This window comes from Gorilla gorilla, chromosome 11 (assembly GCF_029281585.2).
Source record: "Gorilla gorilla gorilla isolate KB3781 chromosome 11, NHGRI_mGorGor1-v2.1_pri, whole genome shotgun sequence".
In the NCBI taxonomy this organism is placed as follows: domain Eukaryota; kingdom Metazoa; phylum Chordata; class Mammalia; order Primates; family Hominidae; genus Gorilla; species Gorilla gorilla.
In genome coordinates, this window is record NC_073235.2 from 92531776 (window position 1) to 92559470 (window position 27695).

At 38.7% G+C, this 27695-nt stretch overlaps 2 protein-coding genes across 12 annotated transcripts in view; one reads left to right on the plus strand and one right to left on the minus strand.

The window, feature by feature from the left end:
- Positions 1–27695, plus strand: part of C11H2orf88 (chromosome 11 C2orf88 homolog) — a 323752-nt gene that overhangs the window by 206762 nt on the left and 89295 nt on the right. For 3 of the 11 annotated variants that reach the window (XM_055379250.2, XM_063695393.1, XM_055379249.2), the window contains exons 3-4: positions 5900–6075; positions 8909–8982. The exons of 3 other annotated variants lie outside the window; for them this stretch is intronic. The gene's annotated coding sequence lies outside the window, so the exon portion shown is untranslated. Of the gene's footprint in view, positions 1–5899; positions 6076–8432; positions 8665–8908; positions 8983–13483; positions 13636–27695 lie in introns of those variants that run through there. 5 more of the 11 variants (XM_063695392.1, XM_063695394.1, XM_055379254.2 and 2 more) reach the window with 4 other exon arrangements.
- The window catches only part of MSTN (myostatin), an 88145-nt gene that overhangs the window by 26201 nt on the left and 34249 nt on the right, over positions 1–27695 (minus strand). The window lies entirely within an intron of this gene.

Genomic DNA, 27695 nt, shown 5'->3' on the forward strand with positions numbered 1-27695 from the left:
CAGCTATCCACCTGACATTGCCCCTCCTTTTTACCTGGTAAGAGACCACTGAGTATGGAGTGGTTCTGGCCAGTCTATGGAGTATGCACAGTGAGGGTTTTTGTGCCCTCTACTTTTACCTTTTGATGCCAGAGGGCTGAAAACTCCACCCTTGGATCATGCCGACAGCCATTTTTCTAACATGGATCCCATGAAGAGGCATGAAGTTCATGTGGGCATGCATATGTTTCTCCTTTCATAAATATTCATGACTTTTCCTATAGCTTATTGAATATGCACATTTGGCCACCCCATTCAGCATAAATTCCTGTCTTACTCTTCTGACCCTTGAAGTATCTGTTTCTGGCTTCTGGCCAGAGGCCATGCTTCCCAGCCTGTCAGGATGGCCACCTGCAGGCTACAACCCTTTATGTGAAATAAAGCTCTCCTTTCCAAATTTCTGAATCTCATCGTTCTTCAGTTGATATAGTTAATAGTATAGAATAAATAGAATTTATTCTGTTATATACATTTATTACACTAAACACAGAACCTATACATGCCCACATCTAAAACAGAACATTCCAAATGTAAGGAATATTCTATGACTGTTTTCAAGGGCCGTTTTACTAGTACAGCTGGATTGCAAACAATAGAAGTAATGTGCTAGATGTTTTACAAATGTTATTTCATTTAATTCTCATAGCAATTCTTTAAAATAGGAATTATTCTAACCATTATACAAATTAGGAAGCTAAGGCACAGAACGTTTAACTTATCAAAGACTAAACATGGTAGAAATGGGATGTGAAGCCAGGTATATCCAATTCTAAACCCACTTTCTCTCCACTAAGCAGTTTTCCAGTATTAATGCTACCATTTATTGTGTTTCTACTTATTCCAAATGTAATGTGAGATGCTCAAATACGTTCTCCCTGATCCTCATAAAACTTAACACTTTTTAAATTGACAAGTAAAAATTGTATATATTTATGGTAGACAACATGATGTTTTGATATATGCATACATTGTGGAATGGCTAAACCAGGCTATTTAACATATGTATTATCTCACATATTTATTTTTTGTGCATGGTGAAACACTTAAAATCTACTCTCTTGACAGGGTGCGGTGGCACACCCCTGTAATCCCAGCACTTTGGGAGGCCAAGGCGGGCGGATCAGGAGTTTGAGCTCAGGAGTTTGAGACAAGCCTGGGCAATATGGCAAAACCCCGTCTCTACTAAAAATACAAAAATTAGCCAGGTGTGGTGGTGTGCACCTGTAGTCCCAACTATTTGGGAGGCTGAAGTGGGAGGATCGATGCCTGGGAGGTGGAGGCTGCAGTGAGCCGAGATCGTGCTACTCTCCAAGCTGGGCGACAGAGATCCTGTCTCAAAATAAAATTTTAAAAATCTACTCTCTTGTGAACCTAAAGGAAGAAGCTGAGGCAGTAAATATAATTTTAATGAGTTTACTTGAGCCAAGATGAGGACAGCTGCCCAGAAGACTCAGACCTGATAACCTTGTATAAGAGTTCCATTTGACCTTTGTGAAAAGTAGGTTTTTATAGGCAAAAAAGGAAGAAAGTGGGCTGATACAAAGTTGTTTTTCAGGAATTCCCATTGGTTTACAGAAATGACATTGATTAGTGATTAGCTATACATTGTTGAACTCTAGGGCGTGAGTTATGGTGTCCATCATGCAACATTGTTAGGTTAACTTATAGCTATTTGCAGCGACAGTCAGTCTAGAGTCCACATAGCAAGAAGCTTCAAGAGGTGATGAGCTCGAGCAGGGAAAGTGGGATGTCACTGCTGCCTTACTCCCATGCCTCTTTGGGCCTGATAATTTAGAGGAGGCTTACATTCCTCAGAGAAGGTTTCTTTTCTTTCTCACTCTTAAAGCAATTAAGTACCTTGCTTGTTGAAGTCACACAGCGAGCAAGTTATGGATCTTGACTTCAAGCCTAGGTCTGAGATTCCGAAGCCTATTTTCTTTATAATATATTATACCAGAGCTTCTGAACCTTGGGCATACATTAGAGTCAAATGGTTAAATTTGCACAAAGCCCTACCCCCAGAGAGTCTAATTTAATTGGTCTGGAGTAGAGCTCAGGTTTTTTTTGTTTTGTTTTGTTTTGTTTTTGAGACAGAGTCTGGCTCTGTTGCCCAGGCTAGAGTGCAGTGGCATGGTCTCTGCTCACTGCAACCTCTGCCTCCTGGGCTCAAGGAATTCTTCTGCCTCAGCCTCCCACGTACCTGGGATTACAGGCGCCCACCACCATGCCTGGCTAATTTTTGTACTTTTAGTAGAGACAGGGTTTTACCATGTTGGCCAGGCTGGTTTCGAATTCCTCACCTCAAGTGATCCACCCACCTCAGCCTCCCAAAGTGCTGGGATTACAGGCATGAGCCACCATGCCCGGCTAGAGCTCAGTTAATTTTAAAGCTTCTGGGTGATTTTAATGTGTTGGCTGGTTTGAGACCACTGATGGGAAGTATAGTTTATCTATCATGATAAATTGGTGGAAAATGCCCCTTATTGCCTATTTTTTGAGGCTATATTATATAACTCTTTAATGTATTCATGTAGTCAAAAAACACAATAAAATTCCTTTAATCAGATTACAGTCTACAGAGTAAACAACTGAGATTCAGTCATTTAATTAACTGACATCCCTTCTTCTAACCCACTTGTTGACTATTTTTAAGGTGATTGTATTTTCCCAGAAAGTACTGAAAAACATACAGGAAGGGACATGGGAGTACGATAACCTAACTTTCAACCTTGGCTTTGATATTTTCTTGCTAAATGGACTTTGACAAGTTACTTAACATTCTGTAAAATATTGATTATGAAAGAAGTAAAAGGTATTCTTGAAAAGGGTTTTATCTGGGGACAGATGGAGGGAATGCTGCCTCTGGTGGCCTCCTGTTGGGGTCAGATGCACATAGTGCATTGAAAAGGCCATGGGAAAACTTTTCTAGTTTTCCTAGTCAGCCTGGCTGTAAAGCCCATCTTCTACTTTCTACCCCTGCTGCCAATCATTTCTCAAACCACCTTTCTCTTTACACCTAGTCAGGGGTGATTCCTTCATTGCCAGACCACATGGCATTATTGGGAAGTGGCCAGGAGAGGAGGACTCCCTTTTAACCATAGATGCCAGGGTAGGGAATATATGCTTGAGGGGAGGGAAAGGAAATGGATATTTTCAATATCATATTAGGTTAGACATGAAATATATTTTACCATAGGAACAATCTCTGGATGGTCATTAGGTTTCCTGGTTATTCAGTTAAAGCCTATTCGTAATTTTGCCAGATATTTACAATATTTTATATGCAAATAACAGTGTAGTTCAGTAACCTTTTGGGTTCAATAGGCTTTGAAGAATTAGTGTGAAAGCTTAACTGTCATTTTTAACACCGCTTCTGTGAGAAATACGAGATCAATACTTAGCACTCCAAGAAATAGTTTCTCTCGTCTCTAATTCAGCTTAACAAATATAGTGTTCACTGATCATCTAGTGAAGAGGGAATGAGGCAGCTGAAAGAATCCCATTTCCTCTCTGAAGTTTAGCAGAACTCTTTTAGCTACTGATTATAAGATCACAATGTACTTGAGGCCATGGGCCATTTCTTTCCTTCATTTGTGTTCCCCTTCCCCCTGAACGACTTATCACATAGTATGAGCACGTTGTAGATGTTAACGTATACATAGATTAGATTTGAAATTGGTAATGACCTCACTGTCAATGGAAAATAGGACACTGATCATCCATACCATACAGTGACAAAACATTTCTTAAATGATCAGCTTTTGTTGCTGGTAACCAGGTGCCTCTCAGCAGCAAGGCTTAAGAGATGAAGTAACTGGTGCAATAACATATTATAGTGGAAATTATGAGCATGAAGGCCATGGGAAAGGTTCTGCTTGCACTAGAAACTACCTAAAAGACTCTTGTTTCTTGTACCAATGGGGCTAAAATAGCCAAAAAACAAACCTAAATTTGCTTATACAGCTTTCAGCATTACAGTGCAGCCTTTCTAGGCATAGGTTAGTAGAGTGGGATCCTGTGAATGGAAATATTTGGGTAGGTTCTAATGAATCCAGCTACAAATCCTTCACTTGTGTTTCCCTTCCTCCAAAGAAATCTATCACATAGTATAAGCACATTGCGGATGTTAACATACACATAGATTAGACTTGAAATCAGTAATGGCCTCACTATCAATGGAAAATAGGATACTGATAATTTGTACAATGTAATGACAAAACATTCCTTAAAATATCACCAATTGTTGCCTGAATTAACAAACTCCACTGAGTCTTAGTTGTTAGTAGGAGCAGTCCTCCTCTTCCATCTGATAACCTGTAATAATTTCACCTGAGGTGGTTTATTTGCAGGAAGATGACAAATCTCCTAAATGTTAATTCTCACTACTTATCACTTCCAGACCCTGACCTATTCCATAATTAAGTTCAAATCCTCAAAGACCTCAGGGAAGATGGGGAAAGAGAAACATTAGAAAATATGCACGATGGTTGCAGTCTACACAATTTATGAGGCCATAGTAGGTATTTGTAACTCCCTCTTCCACTTCCCTTCCCATGCTCCCTTTGCTCAGTTACCATTTTAGCTAGGTGTTATTATTTATCAGTCAGAGTGACCTGAACCTTCATTCCTGAAATATCTGAACCATTGTGGTTCTTGCTTGGCTTGGTTTGCTCTAATCTTGTAAATTTTACCATGGATATGGAAGGAATTGCTCAGATATGGATATGAAAGGAGTTGCTCAGAGAATGTCTTGCCTTCGAGACATGGTCTTCCCTCTGTTTTGTAGTACCAACACTTTTCCCACTTTATGATTAGGATTAATCGTCCCAGCGAATACAGTAATCCCTTTCTTTCCTTGTTGGTTCAGTGCCTTGAAGACCTCAAAGTGGCTGATGTGGCAGTCTCAGCTTCCATTCAAAGGAACCCTTCTAGTGTTTCCTGGAAAAAGTATTCCTTCCATGGAAACTAAGAGCACAACATTGTGAGGTTGGAAACAAAATTTATGTGAGTAGGTCATTAGGAATAATAATGGAACCACCAATACTTTTACACTTTCATTTACAGATCTAAGTATTCTGGCTATGGAAGAAATAGCATTATATATTAGTTGCTGGCTTGAGAAATATACAATAACTTGTGGGACAGCAACCTAGTCTTACAAGTGGCAACATAAGTTGTCAATAGATTATTCTACCATTTAATCAAGTCAGCTCTTTCCAACGGACATGAAACCATTTCTTCAACTCAGATTCCTTAAATCTCTCATCAGTGAGACTAGCCAGATCATAGTGGGAGAAAAGAATCCCATGTTCTTAAGCCCACACGTGATCAACATGCCCGTTGCTAGGGCCAAAGTGTTCATGGGCCCATTGTACAAGCGCCAGGGTAGCTAGGGGAGGCCCCTAACTGGCATCCACAGGATTGGCCATACTCTTTACTTGATTACTGAGAATCTGTTTTACAGTGGATGCCTTTTAGTAAGCATTAATTTGGGACACAGATATTCTCACTCTGCTTACTCTGAGGGGCCCATCCTAAAACTCTTCCTCAGGCCTCCCTTTAACCATTCCTTAAATTCTGTTTTCCAACCCGCTGACTCCTTGGCCAAAGTGCCACTTGCCTGTGAATCAATGTCGATCTCTACTTCTGTCTGTCTTCCAGTTAGGTTTTGAATCATACATCATGAACCCTTCCACCCTGAGGTCTTTCCACCCTGCTCAGGGACATCCTCAGAGCAGGCTCTATAGTGTTCCCAATTGGTCATGAAACCAATAAACCTCTATAACCTTTCTAGTCAGAATGGGACAATCTTCTTTCTTGTTCTTTTTACTTAAAGCCCTCTTCTCCCTTCCTTCTCCAGGGCTCCTACCATAATCTTTTGTATAAAAGATAAGGAGTTTTAAAACCTCGGATGGCTTAAGTTTTCCCCATGCAAAAAATTCCGGACACACACAAAAAAGTAGAAAAGAACCTGGCTGCCTGCTTGAATAATTGGAGAGGAAAAAATTACAGAGATCATCCCTGAAACACTGCGAAGTATGTATAGCTGATATTATTATACCTATTTTAAAGATGGCAGAAAGGAAATGTGGAAAGAGTAAAGTGACTTTGCCAAAGCTTCCATAACTACCTAAGAATATGAGCAGGGACCAGGATTATGCCTTCTGGTACAGTGAGAGGAGAGTGAATACACAAACCCCATGATTGTGATATGTCTGGGGACCTCTGATTTAAGGAGTGGGGAAAGAGAAGTATTGATTGGTAGAAGAAAAATGAAGATGCAAAGAGCACTCATGAGTGGGTGGTCCCAGAGCTCTGAGTAGATGGTAAGAATCAGAGTCAGGCCTTCCAGAAAATCCCAGTATAAGGTCCTTTACCATCGTTTCCTTTTTGTCCCTTTGCTTAGTATATTATCAACAAGTTTTAGAGGCAAAGAATGGAAAAGGACGTAAAAAGAATATCCAAATAAATATTTCAAAAAGATTAAAATAGAGATGTGGAACATAGGTAACCTAGTGAAGGACAGAACTACTTAACATTCCAAAAATAAATTTGAGTCAGATACAAAGTTGTATAAACTCATAAGGCTAAAGAAAAAAAGTATCATGTTAATATCAATTAGAAATTCTCTCTTCGGCAAAATTGAGTTTTAGTTAACTAGATCAAGTGAATATTTTAAAATCAGTGTAAGAGATTTTTCCTGGACATCTCATTTTGTGTGTTATAGATACTTTTATTAGTTGTAACAGAAAACTCCACTGATGGAAACAGGCCCAAGAATTGAGCAGACATCTTTACATTCTGGTAATCCCAGCTGTGTGACCTAAAGCAAGTCATTTAACCTCTCTGGGCCAAAGGCCTGTTTCATCAATTATGAAGTAAGGAGGTTATGCTAAATGTCCTCTAAGTGTTCTCCCAACTCTCAAAATCAGTTTTTCTATGAAAATTTTAGTTATCCTCATAGAAGCCCTGACATAGGTTTTTAGTTTAAAAGATAGGCTCCAGCAGGGGTCACTATAGCCACATCGAGCTTTGAGTCCGATGCTCTTTCATGTTGTAGTTGATTGTGTGCAAATCACAGTTACCCTTTGTCTTGATTTTTCCATCTGAGACTACATAGACTCTCTTTGTACCTAAATGTAATCCAAATCGATCTTCAAATGTACTCAGCATGTCCATTTCAACTAGGTTTTGTTGTTGCTGTTTATGTTCTCTGATTCTTTTCATTTATTTATTTATTTATTTTTACTCTGAAATTGGAGATCATTTACTTCCTTTGACTCTGGGGTCCTTCAGAAAAATATATTTTATTTGATTAGCTATGTTTAATTTTTTGCCTCTGAGAACTGTGATGAGTAAGTATATTTCTTTAAATATATGAGATTACATTAAAACAAAACACAAAATTCAGTCCTATCCTGAAGGTTTTTAAAAATTCTATGTACACCTGAAAAATGTATTCAGCTCCTTTAGAACCCCTTTTTGAAAATTCTAGAGTTCTTCTAACGGCTTCTACTCCTCCATAGTTAACTTGCTATGTACATAAAGCCAGAATAGACTAGTTCATATATCCAAGAGCAGGGTAAGGATTTCAACGCCAGTTCTAATTTCAATATTACATGTTTTTGCCCTAAAAACTTAGTGACTGTACATACACCATAAAGAATTTGAGGATCACTGTTGATGCTCAAAGGTAGACATTCAGCAAAGTGTTACTCCCAAAAAACCATAGGACTCCCCAGAGTCCTAAGTTTTAAGAGTAAGTCTTGAGTCTTACGTCCTAAGTCTTAGGACTCTTTAGACTATGATTCAATTTAGGACTACTCCAGAGGGGTTCAGTCTGCCCCAAAGGCCCTCCGCAAATTCCATATACTATGCAAAACCTAACACTGGTTCAGTTGTGCTAGGAGTCAAGGAGAGTTAACTTCTTACACCATGCAGAGCAGTGTTTCTAGTCCTTTGGCCTGGTATATATGCCCCCTTCCCCAAATGACACTACTTAACCTAGGGTAGTTCTTGTAGGTGTATGGTGTGCAAATGTAATCTCATTGTCCCTTTTTCCTCCTTATAACTACCTGCCTGCTCCTTTGGGAGAGATTGATATTACCCTTTTCAATTGCAGCACTCCTGCTGCTGCTGCCATTTCCAATATTATTGTGTTAAAGTCCTCATCTAGGCAGGTAGTTGGGTTTATTTCTAGTTGTTAGCAAGCGAAGAAAGCCTTCTATACACTCCTTTCACAGTAAGTGGGGGATGGCCTGGTGACAAATACAGTGAAAGTGATGGTGTATGACTGCTGAGACTAGGTCATAAAGGGCATTGCAGCTTCTGCTTTGGTCTCTTGGATTGCTCACTGAGAGCCAGCTGCCATGCCTCAAGCAGTGCCATGGAGAAGATCTGAGGCCTCCTGTCAATAGCCAGCGCCAATTCGCCAGGCACATTAGTGAGATAGCTTCAAAGCAGATTCTTCCCAAGTGGATTGAGTCTCCTCTCCAGACTTCTTCAGAACAGTCTTTTTTCTACTTATGTATAGCCTCAAACAACCACCTCAGTCTTGATTTTATATAACCAAGTTAGCTGCCATAGCTAACTGATCACGTGTCTTTGAGTCCTAGCCTGTGTAAGGTTTGTATCCCTCGCCTGATCACGTGTGAAAGATGGAGGTACATAGTTCAGACAAGGCTCTGATAAAAGGCAGAAGGTGACTCCCAGGGAAAAGTGTGTGAGCTGAACAGGTCCTTCAAATGGTTTCTATCAATGTCCTGTCCTACTTCTCCCCTACCACTAGTACTTTCTTATCACACTGCTAATACTTAGCGCACTGTAGTCTAATTGCCTGCTTATTTTTAATGTCCACTCTTTTCTGTAGGCTCCTGAAGGGCATGGACTCTAGCTTATTACAGACATACCCTGGCATCTAGCACAATACCTGGCACATAATAGGTAATAACATAAATTTTGTTGTAATAAATGAATAACTTTGTTTTGAAGGTGTAAGCCTTATAAAAAGACTTTGATATTTTTATTGTAGAGTTGCTAACACATTAATAGAAGAACCATCCTCACAATTTGAGAACTGAATTTTACTGTTTACCAGTTGACACTTTGCTTAATATTTCTAAGAATAGGAAATGCCTATAAAGTTCAACAATATACTGCCTTTAAAAAGAAACTTTCTAATGCCATGTAAATCAGATAACTTGTCAGCATGTCAGTGGCACATGTCTACATTCAGGGACTGAAACAGAAACTCATTTTAAATTTAATTCTAAAAGACTGAAAAACATTATTACAGAAATTTCCAGTTTGACACATATGAATTTATTTCAGAAAGTCTGCTATCTCACAGGAATTCTAACACTAGGATACTTTGATAATAATTGAAAGGAATTTATTCAAGCTGTACTAAAATATGCTACAAGAGTGACCTACTTTTGAAAGTAAAGAACTGTTTCCTATGTTTCTTAAAGTGGAAGAGAACTTACTTGTATCAAATTAGTAGTTTATCCTCTTTTATTAAAAACACACACACACAAACACACAAGTAGCCCAAATAGAACCATTTTAAGAACTGAAGAGGCCATGTAATTTACTTTATTGATTACAAAGCCTAATTGATTGTGTAAATTATGTCTTAAATTTCTAGAGGCCAAACTTTCGATCTTGAGTTTGTACCAGAATATCCCTGTGATCCCTTTCAACTACAGAATTTTAGGATTCTAATTATAAACACAGAAAATATAAATGTGCTTAAAATTCTTGGTTTCTAAAATAGTTTTTAATACTTGAAATAATATGATTACAAAGTAATACATATTCATCACAGAAAATTTATAAAATATAGAAAACACAAAGCCAAAACTAAAAATCACTCATAATTCCTTTATTCAGGAGTAATTAATATTAATATTTTTGTTTATCTACTCGGTAAATAAACAAATTGACTGACTACAATATCTTCCTCAGAAATTAAATATTTTTACACATTTTTAAATGACTTATCATTAAACATGACTATACTATATTGTATTATGTTATGTTAATATATGCCAATTTATTTCATTAATATTCTACAGTAGGACACTTAGATTCTTTCAGATTTTTGTTATAATAATATTCAAAACACATACTTGATGGCAAATCTTTTTGTAAATACGTGTGTGGAGGCTAAAGCAAAATTATCTGGATGCTAATTTGTCATGTTGACTGCTGATTAACTCCAGTTCCAAGAAGGCCTCTAAGATTTCCAGTTTATTGATTGTTCCTTGTGTAAGAGAATGTACTTACTGTAAATCCTGCCCTTAGGTCAAAACGACCTTGATATTATACATCAATTGTCCTACACATTCCTTCTGAATCACACATATCTTTTCCTTATGTTCTATAAGTCCTGGGTCTCGGGGGTAAGGGCACAGGGATCCACCGTTTTGTCTTGCCACTCCTGAGACACAGGCATGGCTTCTGTTCCTAAGTCCCTATCAAATGTTTCTTTCTGAGAAACTGGGTTTGTCAGCCTCTTTCTTTGGCCTCTCTGCTTCCTTGGACTTTCTGGGGTAGGTTTGCATAGACCTGTCCACCTCAGAACAATATGTATATGTATTATTTAAAAACATACACATTTTTAATACACATATTTTTAAGAATCTGAGTCAATTTTCCAAATTATCATTCAGAAAGATGTAGTGATTTAGAAGTCTAACAGAAGTATTCAAAAGTTCCTGTTTCCCCCAAATCCTTGCCAGTCCAGAATAATAGCCTTTTAAGAAATCATTGTCGGTCTGATCTGTGAAAAATATTGTTTCCTTGTTGTGAGGATAATTTTATACCAGATCAAAGGAGAGGAGTAGGTATTAAAACTAGAGTTCTACTGACTAATTCTAAACTCTGTGAAGAGTTTTACTTACAGTGAGTCGATTGCTAGAAGCAGAGGAAAAGGGAAATACCAGAAATACCCTGTTGTAAATTTTTCTTTTTTAGTAATATAATAATTTATATTCATGAAGATGATGCTTTTCTGGACCACACATCTGAAGAAACTTCAAACCATAGGTAGAAAGTATATAGTTAGTATAGCTAAAAGTATCAGGGCACTAGATGAATGTTTACAGTTTAAAAAGTAATTAAGGCCGGGCATGGTGGCTCACGCCTATAATCCCAGCACTTTGGGAGGCCAAGGCGGGTGGATCACCTGAGGTCAGGAGTTTGAGACCAGCCTGGCCAACATGGTGAAACCCCGTCTCTACTAAAAAAAAAAAAAATACAAAAATTAGCCGGGAGTGGTGGTGGATGCCTGTAATCCCAGCTACTTGGGAGGCTGAGGCAGGAGAATCTCTTGAACCTGGGAGGTAGAGGTTACAGTGAGCCAAGATTGTGCCACTGCACTCCAGCCTGGGCGACAGAGCAAGACTCTGTCTCAAAAAAAAAGAAAAAAAGTAATTAAATACTAAACTAAAATAGTAATGTATAGGACAAGAATCAGAAAATAAACATTGTTGGGTGACTTATAGCAGAAGTAGAGGAAAATTGAGTTTAGTTTAACATTATAGAAATAAAGATTTGTACTCTTGGCCTGATAAAATTTTAAAATAAACTGTTGCCTCTAATAGGATAATGTTTTGCTCTCATATTTCCCCTTCTTCATCCATAATTTCATTTCATTTTGGATTATTTTTATTTATGTGATCTCTTTGCTTTCATTCAGTCTTTTGGGAATATGACTTCTGCAATGTGAAGGTGAAATTTGCCCCTGTGTGTAATTTTGAAAGGTCGTTAATAGATTCCAAACACAGCTGTCAGTATATTTTTACTTTGGGAATTTCTTGCCTTGGTAGCTTGACCACAATCAGGAAGGTAGAAACATGGCTAGCAGCGGTCAGAGACGAAAGCAGTCTACTCACCCACTGACCTCCAACTTGGGCCAAGAAGGACCTACCCTCTCTTTGTCCTCATCTGTCTTGTGACCAAGCACATGGTGCTGTTACGAAAGCAGCAGCTCTTTTATTAAGGACCAGAGCCTTGCATTTTCTAAGGCCCCACACCCCTGCAAGAGTGTTTATCCTCTCCACAGCGACAGAGTAAGCTCCTAGGTTGCTTTAGTTTGACCTCCCACTATGTGGGAAAAGATTGGTAAATAGGAGTCTTGTGGCTGGAAAGCAAGATGAGTGGGCTTGAGCAACAGGAAAGTATATCTCCATTTGTAGGGATTTTCTAGGACATCATTTTCAGAGAAATAATATTTTTAAAGGTTTTTTTTAAAAAGGGGAAACATGCTGTTTAAAGCATTCCCCTAGTGCCTTTAGTGTACCAGAAGTTTTGTGTATTATTTCTGATCTTTTCAGCAGTCCTATGAGGCTGATACTGTTACTGCCATTTTGTAGATAAGAAAACTGAGCTTCTGAAAAGTTAAATCATTGGCTTAAAGTCACAGAGGTAAAAAAGGCCGTGAATGAAACCCAAGCCTGATTTATTACAAAATTCCTTACTCTTTCCATGCAGCTTAGGTTTTGCTTAAAAACGGCAGGGGAGTGGAGTTCAAAGTTTGCAAGTGTTTATTCTTCTATTTCTGTTTAGATATGCAGTATTACTTGATTTTTTATTTGAACCATGTTTTTCGGCAATCAAAGGATTTATTACAGGATGTTTTCCTGCCGGCAAAGTCTATTGAGCTGAATCACAAACACTGTCTTGCCTTCTGTCACTATTCATAATTTATAGATTGTTGGTTCCTCATTAGCATTATATCTGAGTCATGTATTTTGAACGATCCTTTCAAGGCTTTTGTAAGGATGATAAGGGAGAGGTGGGGCCAGGCATTTTATAGATAACTTTAAGGAGGAAACAAATGATTACTTTATCTGGATATGGATCATTCCAATTCTGCTGGTTCAAGAAAAATAGTATTCAAAGAAAGTGAGAGATAAGTTGAAAGAGTAAATAGGCCGGGCGCGGTGGCTCACGCCGGTAATCCCAGCACTTTGAGAGGCCGAGATGGGTGGATCATGAGGTCAGGAGTTCGAGACCAGCCTGACCAATATGGTGAAACCCCATCTCTACTAAAAATACAAAAATTAGCCGGGTGTAGTGGCCCATGCCTGTAATCCCAGCTACTCAGGAGGCTGAGGCAGGAGAATCCTTGAACCCAGGAGGCGGAGGTTACAGTGAGCCGAGATCACACCACTGCACTCTAGTCTGGGTGACAGAGCAAGACTCTGTCTCAAAAAAAAAGTAAATAACCAGGACAATGATCCATGAAAAACACTAAATGTAATTGCTATAAATCAAGAAATTGAAAAATACCTTTGGTAATATCAGTGCAATGGAGTGAATGTTTATGTCCCTCCCAAAATTTAGATGCCAAAATCTGAATCCCTGATGTGATGGTATTTGAAGGTGGGACTTTTGGGAGGTGATTAGGTCATGAGAGTGACCTCACGAAGGGGATTAGTGCCATTATGATGGACACCCCAGAGAGCTGTCTTATTTCTTTCTACCGTGTGTGAACACAATGAGAAGACAGCAGCCTGCAGCCTGGAAGAGGACCCTCACCAGAACCTGACCATCTTAGCACTGTGTTTTGGACTTCCAGGCTCCATAACTGTGAGAAATAAATTTCTGTTGTTTATCAGCTACCCAATCTATAGTACTTTGTTATAGCAGCCCAAATGGACTGACACAATCAGAAACATATATGGTGGGAACTCAGGATTCAATCAGAGAAGAAGAGTGGATGTATACATTTCTATATTGTCTTATAGTGTATTATATATGATATACACAAAGAAATTTATCACAATAATTTGACTTTATGTAACTGGGGAGTCTCTGTAAGGCTGCTGTCTTCACATCTGATGATGGAACTTGTAAGTCTACAAGACAGGTAGGTGAGAAGGAAAGATAGATGTAAAGAAAGGGGGAGCAGGAACAAGCTGGACCTCACAAGCATAAATAAGGTGGAGCCCACAGGACAGACTGAAACCACATCAGTTCTTGTCTTAGACCTCGGTGGTGTGGGTGGCCTATAGAAGCTGGGCTTTTCTTCATGGAGTTAAACACCCATCCTGGTCTCAGGAGTCAAAGAAGCTAAAGGAGTATCTGGGAAAAGGTGAGGCAGTTTTGGTAGTGTCCACGGCCTCTAATACTTCCTAGATAAGTGACAACATGGTTGGGCTGCAAAATGGCTGCCACTTCATGTCTGCCCTCCATGTCTCCCACGAAAGTCTCCCGTGGCCCAACCTAACAAGAGAAACATACAGGAAAGGGAAACTTGAGAATTTAGTTCAGGCTAGCCATGTTGGTACATTACAAAGTTACCACAGTAAACGAAATGATTATTATGTGTATAGCACTAGAATAAAATGGACAAAATGCTTTTGGCCAAAATAGAATGAACTCTTCATGAGATGAATTCAGATGCCTTCTGACTAACGTAGCACACAGCCCTTCTTTTCAGGTGTCTTGCTGTCTCCCAGCACCTTTAGCAGGTATGAAGCCTAGGTCATATAGCCCTATTTCAGGGAGTTTGCTGCCTGTCTGTGTGTTGGCCTGGAGAGCATGGTGCTGGGCTTTTTTTGCTGCTGTTAACTAATATTCATGCTATCATTGACTCTGCTCTCATATTGCTTCCCTTTCTTCTTCCCTGATAAGTGATGTTTTAGTCCATGTATGCTACTATTACAAAATATCACAGATTAGATCATTTATTTTTAAACAATGTATTTTCTCACAGTTCTGGAGGCTGGGAAATCCAAGATCAAGGCACCAGTAGGAGTCAGTCCTCTCAAACTCTGCTGTGGCTGTGTATAATATCTAGTGAGGGCCTGTTCCATCTATGTCATCTTCTCATGGCATCCTCACATGGTGGAAGACAGAAAGGCGAGAGACAGCCCAACTGTCCCTCGGGTCCCATCCATGAGGGCAGAGAAAGGCCCCACCTCTTGATACTGTTACACTGGGATTAAGTTTTAATGTGCATTTTGGTGAGGGACACAAATATTCAAACCAGAGCAATTCCCTTCTCAAATTTCCAAGTCTCAAAATTTTTTTTTCAAATTTTAAGTTCAGGTGTACATGTGCAGAATGTGCAGGGTTGTTACATAGGTAAATGTGTGCCATGGTAGTTTGCTGCATAGATCAACCCATCACCTAGGTATTAAGCCCAGCATCCATTAGTTATTCTTCCTGAGGCTCTCCCTCCCCCTAACCCCTACCCCAACAGACCCCAATGTGTGTTGTTTCCCCCCATGTGTCAATATGTTCTCATCACTGAGCTCCCACTTATCAGTGAGAACATACAGTGTTTGTTTTTCTGTTCCTGCATTAGTTTGCTGGTGGATGGTCTTGCCTAGATATTGATGGCAGCTGACTGATCAGGGTGGTAGTTGCTGATGGCTGGAGTACCTGTGGCAGTTTCTTAAAATGAGAAAACAGTGAAGTTTGCCACATAGATTGACTTTTCCTTTCACAAAAGATTTCTCTGTAGCATGCAGTGCTGTTTGATAGCATTTTACCCATGAAACTTCCTTCATTTTACCCTTAGAACTTCTTTCAAAATTGGAGTCAATCCTCTCAAACTCTGCTGCAACTTTGTCAATTAAGTTTATGGAATGTTCTAAATTCTTTCTTTTATTTCAACAATGTTCACAGCATCTTCATCAGGAGTAGGTTCTACCTCAAGAAACCAGTTTCTTTGTTCATTCATAAGGGGCAAGTCCTCACTGAGTGTGGTGGCTCATGCCTGTAATCCCAGCACTTTGGGAGGCCAAGGTGAGAGGATCACTTGAGCCCAGGAATTAGGACCAGCCTGAGCAACACAGTGAGAGCTGGTTTCTACCAAAAAAAAAAAAAAAAAAAAAAAAGAAAAGAAAAGAAAAAGAAAAAAAGAAGCAGCAGTAAGTCCTCATCTGTTCAGGTTTTCTCATGAGATTGCATATCATCAGGTTGTAGTTCTCTTGCTATTTCCATCACATCTGCAGTTACTTCCTTCACTGAAGTCTTAAACCCCCCAAAGTCATTCATGAAGGTTTGAATCAACCTCTTCCAAACTCCTGTGAATGTTGAGAGTTTGATCTCCTCCCATGAATTATAATTCTTCATGGCATCTAGAATGGTGAATTCTTTCTACAACATTTTCAGTTTACTTTGCCCAGATTTATCAGAGGAATCACCATCTATGGCGTCTATAGCCTTATAAAATATATTTCTTAAATAATAGACTTGAAAGCCAAAATTCCTGCTTGATCCATGGGCTACAGAATGGATGTGTTCACAAGCATGAAAACAACATTAAGCTTCTTGTACATCTTCATTAAGCTCCATGTATATGTGAAGATGTACACCAATGCTCTGGTCACCGAAGAGCAATGCACCAATGGTGCACTGTCAATGAGCAGTAATATTTTGAAAGAAATATTTTTTTTTTCTGAGAAGTAGGTCTCAACAGTGGACTTAAAATAGTCAGTAAACAGAGATGCCATCATCCAGGCTTTGTTCTTTCATTTCTAGAGCACGAGCAGAGTAGATTTAGCATAATTCTTAAGGGCCCTAGGATTTTCAGAATGTCAAATGAGCATTGGCTTCAACTTAAAGTCATCAGCTGTATTAGCCCTTAGAACAAGAGAGTCAGCCTATCCTTTGAAGCTTTGAAGCCAGGCATCGACTTCTCCTTTCTAGCTATGAAAGTCTTAGATGTTATCTTCCAATATAAGGCTGTTTCATCTACATTGAAAATCTGTTGTTTACTGTAGCCACCTTCATCAATGATGTTGGCTAGATCTTCTGGCTAACTAACTTACTGCAGCTTCCATATCAGCACTTGCTGATTCCCCTTGTACTTTTATATTTTGGAGACTGCTTCTTTCCTTAAACCTCATGAAGCAGTCTCTGCTAGCTTTAAACTTTTCTTCTGGCACTTCCTCATCTCTCTCAGCTTTCACAGAATTGAAAAGAGTTTGTGTTTTGCTCTTGATTAGGCTTCAGCTTAAAGGAATGTTGTGGCTGGTTTGATCTTCTGTCTCAACCACTCAAACTTTCTCCATATTGGCAAAAAGGCTGTTTTGCTTTTTTGTCATCTGTGTATTCAATGGACTAGCATGTTTAATTTCTTTCAAGAGCGTTTCTGTTCTATTCACATCCTGGCTAACTATTTGGCATAAGAGGCCTACCTTTCAGCCTGCCTTGGCTTTTGACATACCTTCCTCACTAAGCTTGATCATTTCTAGCTTTTGATTTAAAGTGAGTCACATGTGACTGTTCCTTTCACTCAGCCACTTAAAGACCATCGTAGGGTTATTAATTGGCCTAATTTCAATATTGTTGTATCTCAGGGATCAGGGAGGCCTGAAGAGAAGGAGAGAGACAGGGTAATGACCAGTTTGTGGAGCATTCAGAACACATACAACATTTATTAAGTTCACTGTCTTATATGGACACGGTTCAAGGTGCCCCAAAACAAATACAAAAGTAACATCAAAAAATCACTGATCATAGATCACCATAACAGATATAATAATAATAATAAAATTTGAAATCAATTGCAAGAATCACCAAAATGCGACAGAGACACCAAGTGAGCATGTTGTTGAAAAATGGTGCCAATAGACTTGTTTGATGCAGAGTTGCCACAAACTCAATTTGTAAAAACCACAGTCACTGTGAAGCATGATAAAGTGAAATGCAGTAAAATGAGGTGTGCTTGTGCTTAAACATTGTAGATGCTCCATACTTTTCTTGATAAGTAAATACATTTTTTGAAACTTTTCTCAAACTTACCATGATATAACATGAGCTGATGGGAATGAATCCTTAACTCTTCTGCTCTAAACATAGAATAACATATGGCTAAAACTTCTTTAGCTATGAAGCTGAGTTTGAAATCAAGAAAGAAAGTCTCCCTAGTATTAGAATTAAAAGGGAAACTTCAAGTCAGAGTGCTAAGCAGAATCTTACGCCCAAACTGCTCATAGAATTGTTGCAATCAGATACAGGCCTTAAACACTGGAGGTGGTTCTACTAATTGTCTCCCTGAAAGGAGATTACAGGCTTCAGACTGTAGGATTAAAGCTAAAACAGCTATTTAGATAAATCCGGGAGTCATAAAGGGTTGGGCTGACTTTGAAATGGAGACTAAGGGAACACTGCCCATCAGCCCAGTTAAGCAACAAGAAGGTTTATTAGTATCCCAGGATGATGAATGAGAAAATATCACCTGCAAGAAATAAAAAAAAAACCCAGTATGTGCCATGCCAAGATGGGGAGTCTGAAATCATGCTGACTATGTGGAAGGACTTTGAAGCCGGGAAATTAGCTAAAAAGGGATCCAATTCGTTTTTGTTGCTGTTTTGGTTTGGTTTGCTTTTCAGTCTTGCTCCTTCTGTAAGGAATCCAGTTCTTTCATGCAAGTTGAGACAAAGAAAAAGTATCCTATAGGCTACTTTTCCACAGAGAACTCTCTTCTAATGAGTAGGTCATAGTCAAACATTGTAAATCATACCATAAAACAAATAACTACATTTGAGACTCAGCAGATGAAAGAAATGGAAGCCAAGGCTTAAAAGAGTAGAATAACCTGACAGAAATATTTACAAAGTATGTTTAAAATATGCACAGGGGTGAAGGAAACCATCAGGGAAGAAAATAACAATTAGAAATTTTTTTTTCCAAGACAGCTGATTAGAGGGTTTTAGCATGCTTCAGCCACTTGGAAACAGCAAGATAGTACATAAAGATCAACTGTGAGCTTTAATTCAAGAAGGAAAATCAGAATCCACTGGAATTGTGAAAGATACTCCAGATCCCAGGGAGGAGAACACTGGCCCCATGATGATGTCCAGCTGATAAAAGTGAGTGAAGCCCCAGTAGGTGAGAGAGGCAGAGAGCCTCCCTCTGTAACTCACCCTTCCACTGGGGATCCAAGCACCCCAGGCTGAGAAAGAAAACTTTGTTCCTCCCAAGCTCTGGAGCTAACTTGGGGAGAGGCTTGGAGATTCTATGAGGGAAAGACATCGGGAAAAGCTGCAGTCAATTTCCCAGACCCAGTGTTGAGAGCAGGATGCCATTTTTAATCTAGGCACATGCAAAGTCAGCCATTCTTTGGCATCCTGGCAGTGTGGCCAAGCAGACATGTTTGTCTCAGGCCAGAGATTGAAGTGCTTGCTCTGGAGTGAGATAGGGGCCTCCACAGGCCAGAGTTGTGGAAAGTGCCTCACCACTAGGCCCTGGAATTGTGTTCTTCCCTGTCACAGGCCTGTGGCAGGAGGAGAGCTGCTACAGTTATGGCCTCTCCTCGGCAACAAGGCTTGCAGCCAGGACCAGCTTGGTAACCTGGAACCAGTCTGTGTGTACCATTGCTGGGTACCTTATCCTGCTCCCCTGAGAGGATAGCAGCAGGGCTCTCTCCACTCCACCGCCAGGCAGAACTCCAGGCATTCAGAGCACACATTTGCCTGGACCAGCAGCCTGAGCCTCCCACCCTTCCTGGAGCAGCAGGGCTCTCTCCCCTCTATGCTCAGGCAGACCACCAGGCATTCAGAGGTCAAAAAGGACAAAGGTCATTACATAATGATAAAGGCTCAACAAGAAGACTTAACTATTCTAAATATATATGTACTCAACATTGGAGCACCCAGATTCATTTAGGAAAAAAAAAACTACTTCTAGTATATAAAAAGACTATAAAAAGACTTAGACAGCCACACAGTAATAGTGGGGAACTTGAACACCCCACTAACAGCATTAGACAAATCATTGAGGCAGAAAACTAACAAATACATTCTGGACTTAAATTCAAAACTTGACCTATCTAATCTAATAGATATTGACAAAATACCCCCACCCATCAACCACAGAATATATATATTCTTCTCATCTATACATGAAACATTCTCCAAGGTTGACCACATGCTCTGCCATAAAGCAAGTCTCAATACATTTTTTAAAAATGGAAATAATACCAACCATACTCTCAGATCACAGTGGAATAAAAACAGAAATCAATACAAAGAAGATCTCTCAAAGCACACTAATACATGGAAATTAAACAGCTTGCTCCTGAGTGACTTTTGGGTAAACAAATTAAGGCAGAAATAAAAAATACCTTGAAATAAATGAAAACAGATATACCCAAATCTCTGGGATGCAGCAAAAGCAGTCTTAAGAGGAAAGTTCATAGCACTAAACACTTACCTCAAAAAATTAGAAAGACCCCAAATTAATGATCTAACATACACCTTGAGGAGCTAGAAAAACAAGAACAAACTAACCCCAAAGCTAGCAGAAGAAGAGGAATAACTAAAAAAAAAGAGTAGAACTGAATGAAATTGAGACCCAAAAATTCACACAAAGAATCAATGAAATCAAAAGTTGATCCTTTGAAAGGATAAACAAAATCAATAGACTGCTTGCTAGATTAACAAAGAAAAAGAAAGATCCAAATAAGCACAATCAGAAATGACAAAGGCGACATTACAATTGAGCCTACAGAAATACAAAAGATTCTCAGAGACTACTATGAACTCCTCTATGCTCACAAACTAGAAGATCTAGAGGAAATTGATAAATTCCTGGAAACATACAACCTGCCAAGATTGAATTAGAAAGAAATTGAAACCCTGAACAGACCAATACTGAGTTTCATAATTGAATCAGTAATAATAAAATAAAAAGACCTACCAACCAAACAAAGCACCAGAGCAGATAGATTCACGGACAAATACTACTAGATGTACAAAGAAGAGCTGGTACTAATTCTACTGAAACTATTCCAAAAAATCAAGGAGGAAGGACTCCTTCCTAACACATTGTATGAAGCCAACATCACCCTGAAACCAAAACCTGGCAGAGACACAGCAAAAAAAGAAGACTACAGGCCAATATCCCTGATGAACACAGATACAGAAATCCTTAACGAAATGCTAGCAGACCAAATCCAGCAGCACATCAAAAAGTTAATTCACCACAATCAACTAGTCTTCATTCCTGGGATACAAGGCTGGTTCAACATATGCAAATCAAATGTGATTTACCACATAAACAGAATTAAAAACAAAAGCATTATGATTATTTCAATAGATACAGAAAAAGCCTTGGCTAAAACCTAACATCCTTTACTGAAAAAAACCCTCAGCAAACTACCCATGAAAGGAACATATCTCAAGATAATAAGAGCCATCTATGACAAATGCACAGCCAACATCATGCTGAATGGGCAAAAGCTGGAAGCATTCCCCTTGAGAAGTGGAACAAGACAAGGATGCCTACTTTCACCACTCCTGTTCAACATAGTATTGGAATTCCTTGCCAGAGCAATCAGAAGAGAAAAAAATCAAAAGCATCCAAATAGGAAAAGAAGAAGTGAAACTATCTCTTGTTGCTGACCATATGATTCTATACTTAGAAAGTCCCAAAGACTCTGCCAAAAGGCTCCTGGAACTGATAAATAACTTCAGTAAAGTTTCAGGATACAAAATCAATGTACAAATATCAGTAGCATTTCTATACACCAATATTGTTCAGGCTGAAAGCCAAATCAAGAACACAGTCCATTTATAATATCCACAAAAAAATAAAATACCTACGAATATATCTAACCAAGGAGGTAAAAGATCTCTACAAGAAGAACTGCAAAACACTGATGAAAGAAATCATAGATGACACAAACAAATGGAAAAATATTCCATACTCATAAATTGGTAGAATAAATACTATTAAAATGGCCACACTGCCCAAAGCAATCTACAGGTTCAATATTCCTATCAAACTACCAATGTCATTTTTCACAGAATTAGAAAAAAAATTCTAAAATTCATATGCAACAAAAAAGAGCCCAAATAGCCAAAGCAATCCTAAGCAAAAACAAAAACAAAAAGCCAGAGGAATCACATTACCTGACTTCAAACTATACTATAAGATCACAGTAACCAAAACAGCATGGTACTGGTACAAAAACAGACACATAGACCAATGGAACAGAATAGAGACCCCAGAAATAAAGCCTCACACCTACAGCCATCTGATCTTTGACAAAGTTGACGAAAATAAGCAATGAGGAAAGGACTCCCTATTCAACAAATGATGCTAGGATAGCTGGCTAGCCATATGCAGAGGAATGAAACTGTACCCCCACATTTCACCATATACAAAAATTAACTCAAGATAGAGTAAAGATTTAAATGTAAGACCTCAAACTGTAAGAATCTTAGAAGAAAACCTAGGAAACACCATTCTGGACATTGGCCTTGGGAAAGAATTTATAACTCAGTCCTCCAAGCAATTGCAACAAAACCAAAAATTGACAAGTAGGATGTAATTAAACCAAAGAGCTTCTGTAGAGCAAAAGAAACTATTAACAGAGTAAACAGGCAACCAACAGAATGGGAGAAAATATTCACAAACTATGCATCAGACAAGGGTCTAATATCCAGAATCTATAAGGAATTTGAATAGTTCAATAAGCAAAAAACAAATAACCCTGGCCAGGCATAGTGTGTCACATTTGTAATCCTAGAAATTTGGGTGTCCAAGATGGGTGGATCTCTGAGCCCAGGAGTCTGAGACCAGGCTGGGCAACATGGCAAGACCCCTTCTCAACAAAAAATTCAAAAATTAACCAGGCATGGTGGTGTGTGCCTGTAGTCCCAGCTACTCAGATGGCTGAGGTATGAGAATTGCTTGAACCTGGGAGGTTGAAGCTGAGTGAGCCATAATCTGCACCACCGCACCCTGGCTTAGGTGACAAAGCAAGACCCTGTCTCAGACACAACAGAACAAAACCTATTAAAAAGTGAGAAAAGAACATGAACAGACACTTCTCAAAAGAAGACAAACAAGTGGCTAACAAACATGAAAAAGTGCCCCCCATCACTAATCATCAGAGAAATGCAAATCAAAACTACAATGAGATACCATTTCATGCCAATCAGAATGGCTATTATTAAAAAATGAACAAACAGCAAATGCTGGTGAGGCTTCAGAGAAAAGGGAATGCTTATACACAGTTAGTGGAAGTCTAAATTAGTTCAGCCACTGTGGAAAACAGTTCGGAGATTTCTCAAAGAACTTAAAAGTACTGTTTGACCCAGCAATTCCATTACTGGGTATATATCGAAAAGAAAAATTGTTCTACCAAAAAGACACATATACTCATATGTTCATCACAGTACTATTCATAATAGAAAAGACATGGAATCAACCTAGGTGCCCATCGATGGTAGATTGGATATAGAAAAATGTGATATATATGTCTCAAATAATTATTAATAGTCTCTTTCACTCTTTTTCACTCAATTTGAGTAATAAGTTGTATGAATACCATAATTACTGGCTGATTGATTTATTGAACCAAAGTACCTACTTCGTGGTCTCCCTCTATTCCTGCTCATAAAATCTCATTGAGACTCCTGGTTTATTGGATTCCTCTTATTTTATTCTAATTTACAAACTCTCCCCAGACATCTTATAGCCTTATTTCTTGCCTAGCCAGTTTAGACTGAGCTCTTTGTTGAAAAGTACCCTATATTTCACTATTCCTCTTTTTTTCCTCTGCCTTACAACCTTTCAAATCTGTGTCTGAAATAATCCACTTGATTTCTTTGCTCCTTTACCTGAATTGATATATTTTGTGATTTTTCTTTAGCAGCAGAGTGAGTCGATGTCACTATGAATTCATTGTCTCCCATCTCAGCTGAGCCCTCAGGGCTTCCTGGTAATGCTCCCATGTGGTTCCTGTCTCTGAAATCCTGCAAATCTCAAACATGACTCTGCCCTAGCACCGATCACACTGTATTGGGTTTTGGGTTTGTAAATCTGTTTATCACACTAAACAGAATTGCTTGGGGTTAGGGCCCTTCTCTTATTCATCTTTATTCCTCTAGCATCTAGCACATTTCTTAGCACATTGTAAGTGCTGGAAATAAGTGCATGAAAAATGAATGAATGAGGACTGGAATGAATAACGAGGCACTAATGCAAGAAGCATAAGTAAGAAAAAAGAAGTTAATTGCAGTTTTCATATTGTGTGACAAGATTAACACCTGACATAAACTTTTCAAACTATGGCAAAAGAGACAAACATACATTTTGTTTCTTATTTATAAGGTATGTGAGACATAATAATAATTGAAAGTATAGATACATCAACATAGGATTTAACTATATTTTTGTGCTTACATCTAAATGGCCTCATATGCCTCTATGATATCTGTTCTGAGGAGCCTAAATTACATTGAGACTCAAGGATATCTGAACATTTTGTCACTGGAGGTTGCTAGCTTATATATTCAAAATATACTGTCAGCCTTGTAAAATATATTCAGTTTTACTGAGTTGCTCTGCTTTCTACCTTAAGAAAATCTCTTTCCTACATTTCTAACCATGTGGGCCATTATGTGGAAGTACTCAGGCTAATCCTAATCCTAATTCTGCTTGTCCACTGTTCGTTTGCCCTATCCTACCTCTGGTGACTTTCCTGTTCTTAATTGTTTTCCAGCACTTGACCATTAGTAGTCTTAAATTCCTGGCCTCTCTCCTTACCACCAGTTATCTAAATTTCTAGATTATTCTGAATTTGCTATCCATGGGACCTTTATCTCTTTGATAGAGATTAATTCTTGTCTGTGCAAATCCTAGTCATAGTCCAACTGAGGTATCTTATAGCAATCATCATCCTAAATATCCAGGAAATTCAACAGATTCAACAATATGCTTTTCAGTGACTATATTATTTGTCTGTGTCTAAAAATCTAAAAAAAAATAAGTACTACTACTTCACTATAATGTGTTTTCTCATTAGGATTTAGGGCAAACAATTGTCTAGCAACTCAAGAAGTGTGTTTTTTGTTGTGGTAATGTTAAGTGGTGACCATCACTGAGGAACAGCTTAAATTCACCAACTGAGGAGATTCTATTCCTAGATCCTACTATTCTGCCAGCAAGAAACATAAGCTGGAGAGAGAAGACTTGAAATTAGAGACTGCCAAGTAATCTTTGGCAATGATGTGGGCCACATCTAGGTGTACTGAGGAGAAGGGCCATATTTATATGAAATAATGCTCTTCTTACTCAAATGTCTATGGTATTCTTCTGTGATTTAATATTAAATGTTTATTACTCAATATCTAAAATGTGAGAGGAGGGTGATGTAGTAGAAAGAACCTTCAGAATGACCTGGGTTCTGATTCTGACATTTACTAGGTGTGTGACTTTTAGGAAGCCACCAACTTTCTCTCAGACTATGTCTTTATCTGTAAAATTGGAAAAATAATACTCACTTCACTGGCTTGCTAAGACAATAAATTTAAAAAGAAATTCAAAGTACCTGACAGAACATCTGGTACAAAACAGGCAATTCTTAAAACAAGTTTTCATTCACGTTGTGATTCCAGTATTTTTTTTTTCTGTCTTCTTACTCATCCACACGTACTTGGTCTCAGCATTTCAAGTTGGAAAAGGAAGTTAAATGATTTTCATTTTAGTTTAAGAAATATGGAATTGGGCCGGTTTGCCAATAGGAGTAGGCTATTTAGATGAGTCTATTTGATTTCAGGATGATGTCCAGCCTCATCCTTCAGCAGCATGAGTACTGCTTGTTCCAGAAGTGTATTGCTGAAAGAGTGGGGTCATACGAAGTCAGGCGTGGGTATCTCAAGAAATTAATGCCAGGGCACAGTTTTGGAAACATGGTCATCCAGTAACATTTATTGCTATTCTGTGCAAAGAAACTTAACTAGACAATGTGAAGTGATGCAAAAGAACAGATCGAATAATATAATTTTATAGCATCAAAAATATTTATGTTTGGACTAGACTTCCTAGATTTTAAACATTATGAAAGATCAGAGTCCAGTGCCTTCCTTGAAGCATCCAATGCCTTCATTTTATGGATGAAGAAACTGTGGCTTAGAGAAGTTAAGTAACTTGCTCAAGTTAACAAAGGCAGTTCTCTTTACTGATAATCCAGTACATTTGCCGTGCAACTCTTCTGATGACACAATCTGGTCCTTGTAGAAATTTAAGAAGTTGTCCAAATTCTACATAAGGAAACTCAAAAAGATAATAAACCAATGCAATCATTTCTAGTTATATAAAGGTTGTTAAATTTATTATTGTAAAAAAATTCTGGTTTGTTGTTGTTGTTGTTGTTGTTATTTTTTGAAACAGAGTCTCACTCTGTCCCCAGGCTGGAGTGCAATGGTGCAATCTTGGCCCACTGCAACCTCCACCTCCCAGGTTCAAGTGATTTTCCTGCCTCAGCCTCTTGAGTAGCTAGGATTACAAGCATGCACCAACATGCCCGGCTAATTTTTGTATTTTTAGTAGAGACGGGGTTTTGCCATGTTGGCCAGGCTGGTCTCACACTCCTGACTTCAGGTGATCTGCCCGCCTCAGCCTCCCAAAATGCTGGGATTACAGGTGTGAGCCACTATGCCCGGCCAAAAATTTCTTATAAATGTTTGCAAAGACCACAAGCTATTGTCTATGATTTGCCTGGGAATTATCCTTGGTGCTTAAATGGCAGATTCTCCCTGTAGAATATGGCTGTCTCCTGAAAGAATGCTCAAGTGATTTAAATGACTGGATTCGGGGGCTATGTGTATGAGAAGGTCTCAAATAAGATCTTCATCTTGGCAGCCTGGATATGAAATCCATAATAAATCTCAAAGAGTGGTCTATTGGAATCAGAAGGAGAATGGGAGATTAAGAAGTTAGAATGGAAAGGAAGTGATAGAGCTGGTGGTAGAGGCTATTTTGCCTGTTTGCGGTTTTTTTTTTTTTTAACTTCTGGAATTCTTAGTAAAATTCCATAAATCCCTCATTTGAAGATATAGGAGAAAATATTTTCTCTAAAAAACCTTACACAGAAGACTAACTTACAAAGAAAAGTCAAAGACTTCATAGGTTGGCAAAATTCTTGTGTGAGATTTCTGCTTTCTTTGGCTCTGATTACTTCATAGATGTTGGTTTATAATATTGTGGGAGAAATGAAGGAAGAATCTGTATTAATAAGAGATGTTTTCATAGTATCCTTGACTTAACTGTGATATTATATTTTCTACCTTTCAATTCTCATTGATTTTGCATATGTTATGCCAGAGCCAACGGAAAAGATAGGTGTGTTGTAAGCTATAATTCCAACTCTAGGCAATCAAGAGTTAGAATTATAGGTCAACAAACTAGAAGTGAAAGAATTTGTGTTAATGAAGCATTTCAGCAGATGTAAACAGTATATCTAGGTTTCACCAGTCTGTGGGTCCAACATTTATTTATGATGTCAACATTACAATGCCTGCAGCCACCAACCTGCCTTTAGCCTTTATATTTTCTCAGCTTTTTTTTTTTTTCTGACAGTGTCAGAAAGAGAACTGTCACACAGACACCTTCCTAATCAGACCTCCATGTTGCCCCCTCCGCTGACAGCGGCCTCATGCAATCCTTCCGCATGGGGTAGACAGTGTCTTTCAGAACTCCAGAACTCCAGCAGATCCTCTGCTGGGGATGTTGCTCCACCATATGCCTGCCTCTTGGGAGGGGGACTCTTGCCGATTTGGTCACTCTTCCTAAGCAGGAAGAGGACTTTCCCTCCACTCCTCAAGACCTAAATAATCATCAAGTCCAGAGAGAAGGAAATAATCCCCACTCACCTGCAAGCTAAGGTGTCTTGGTCGCTA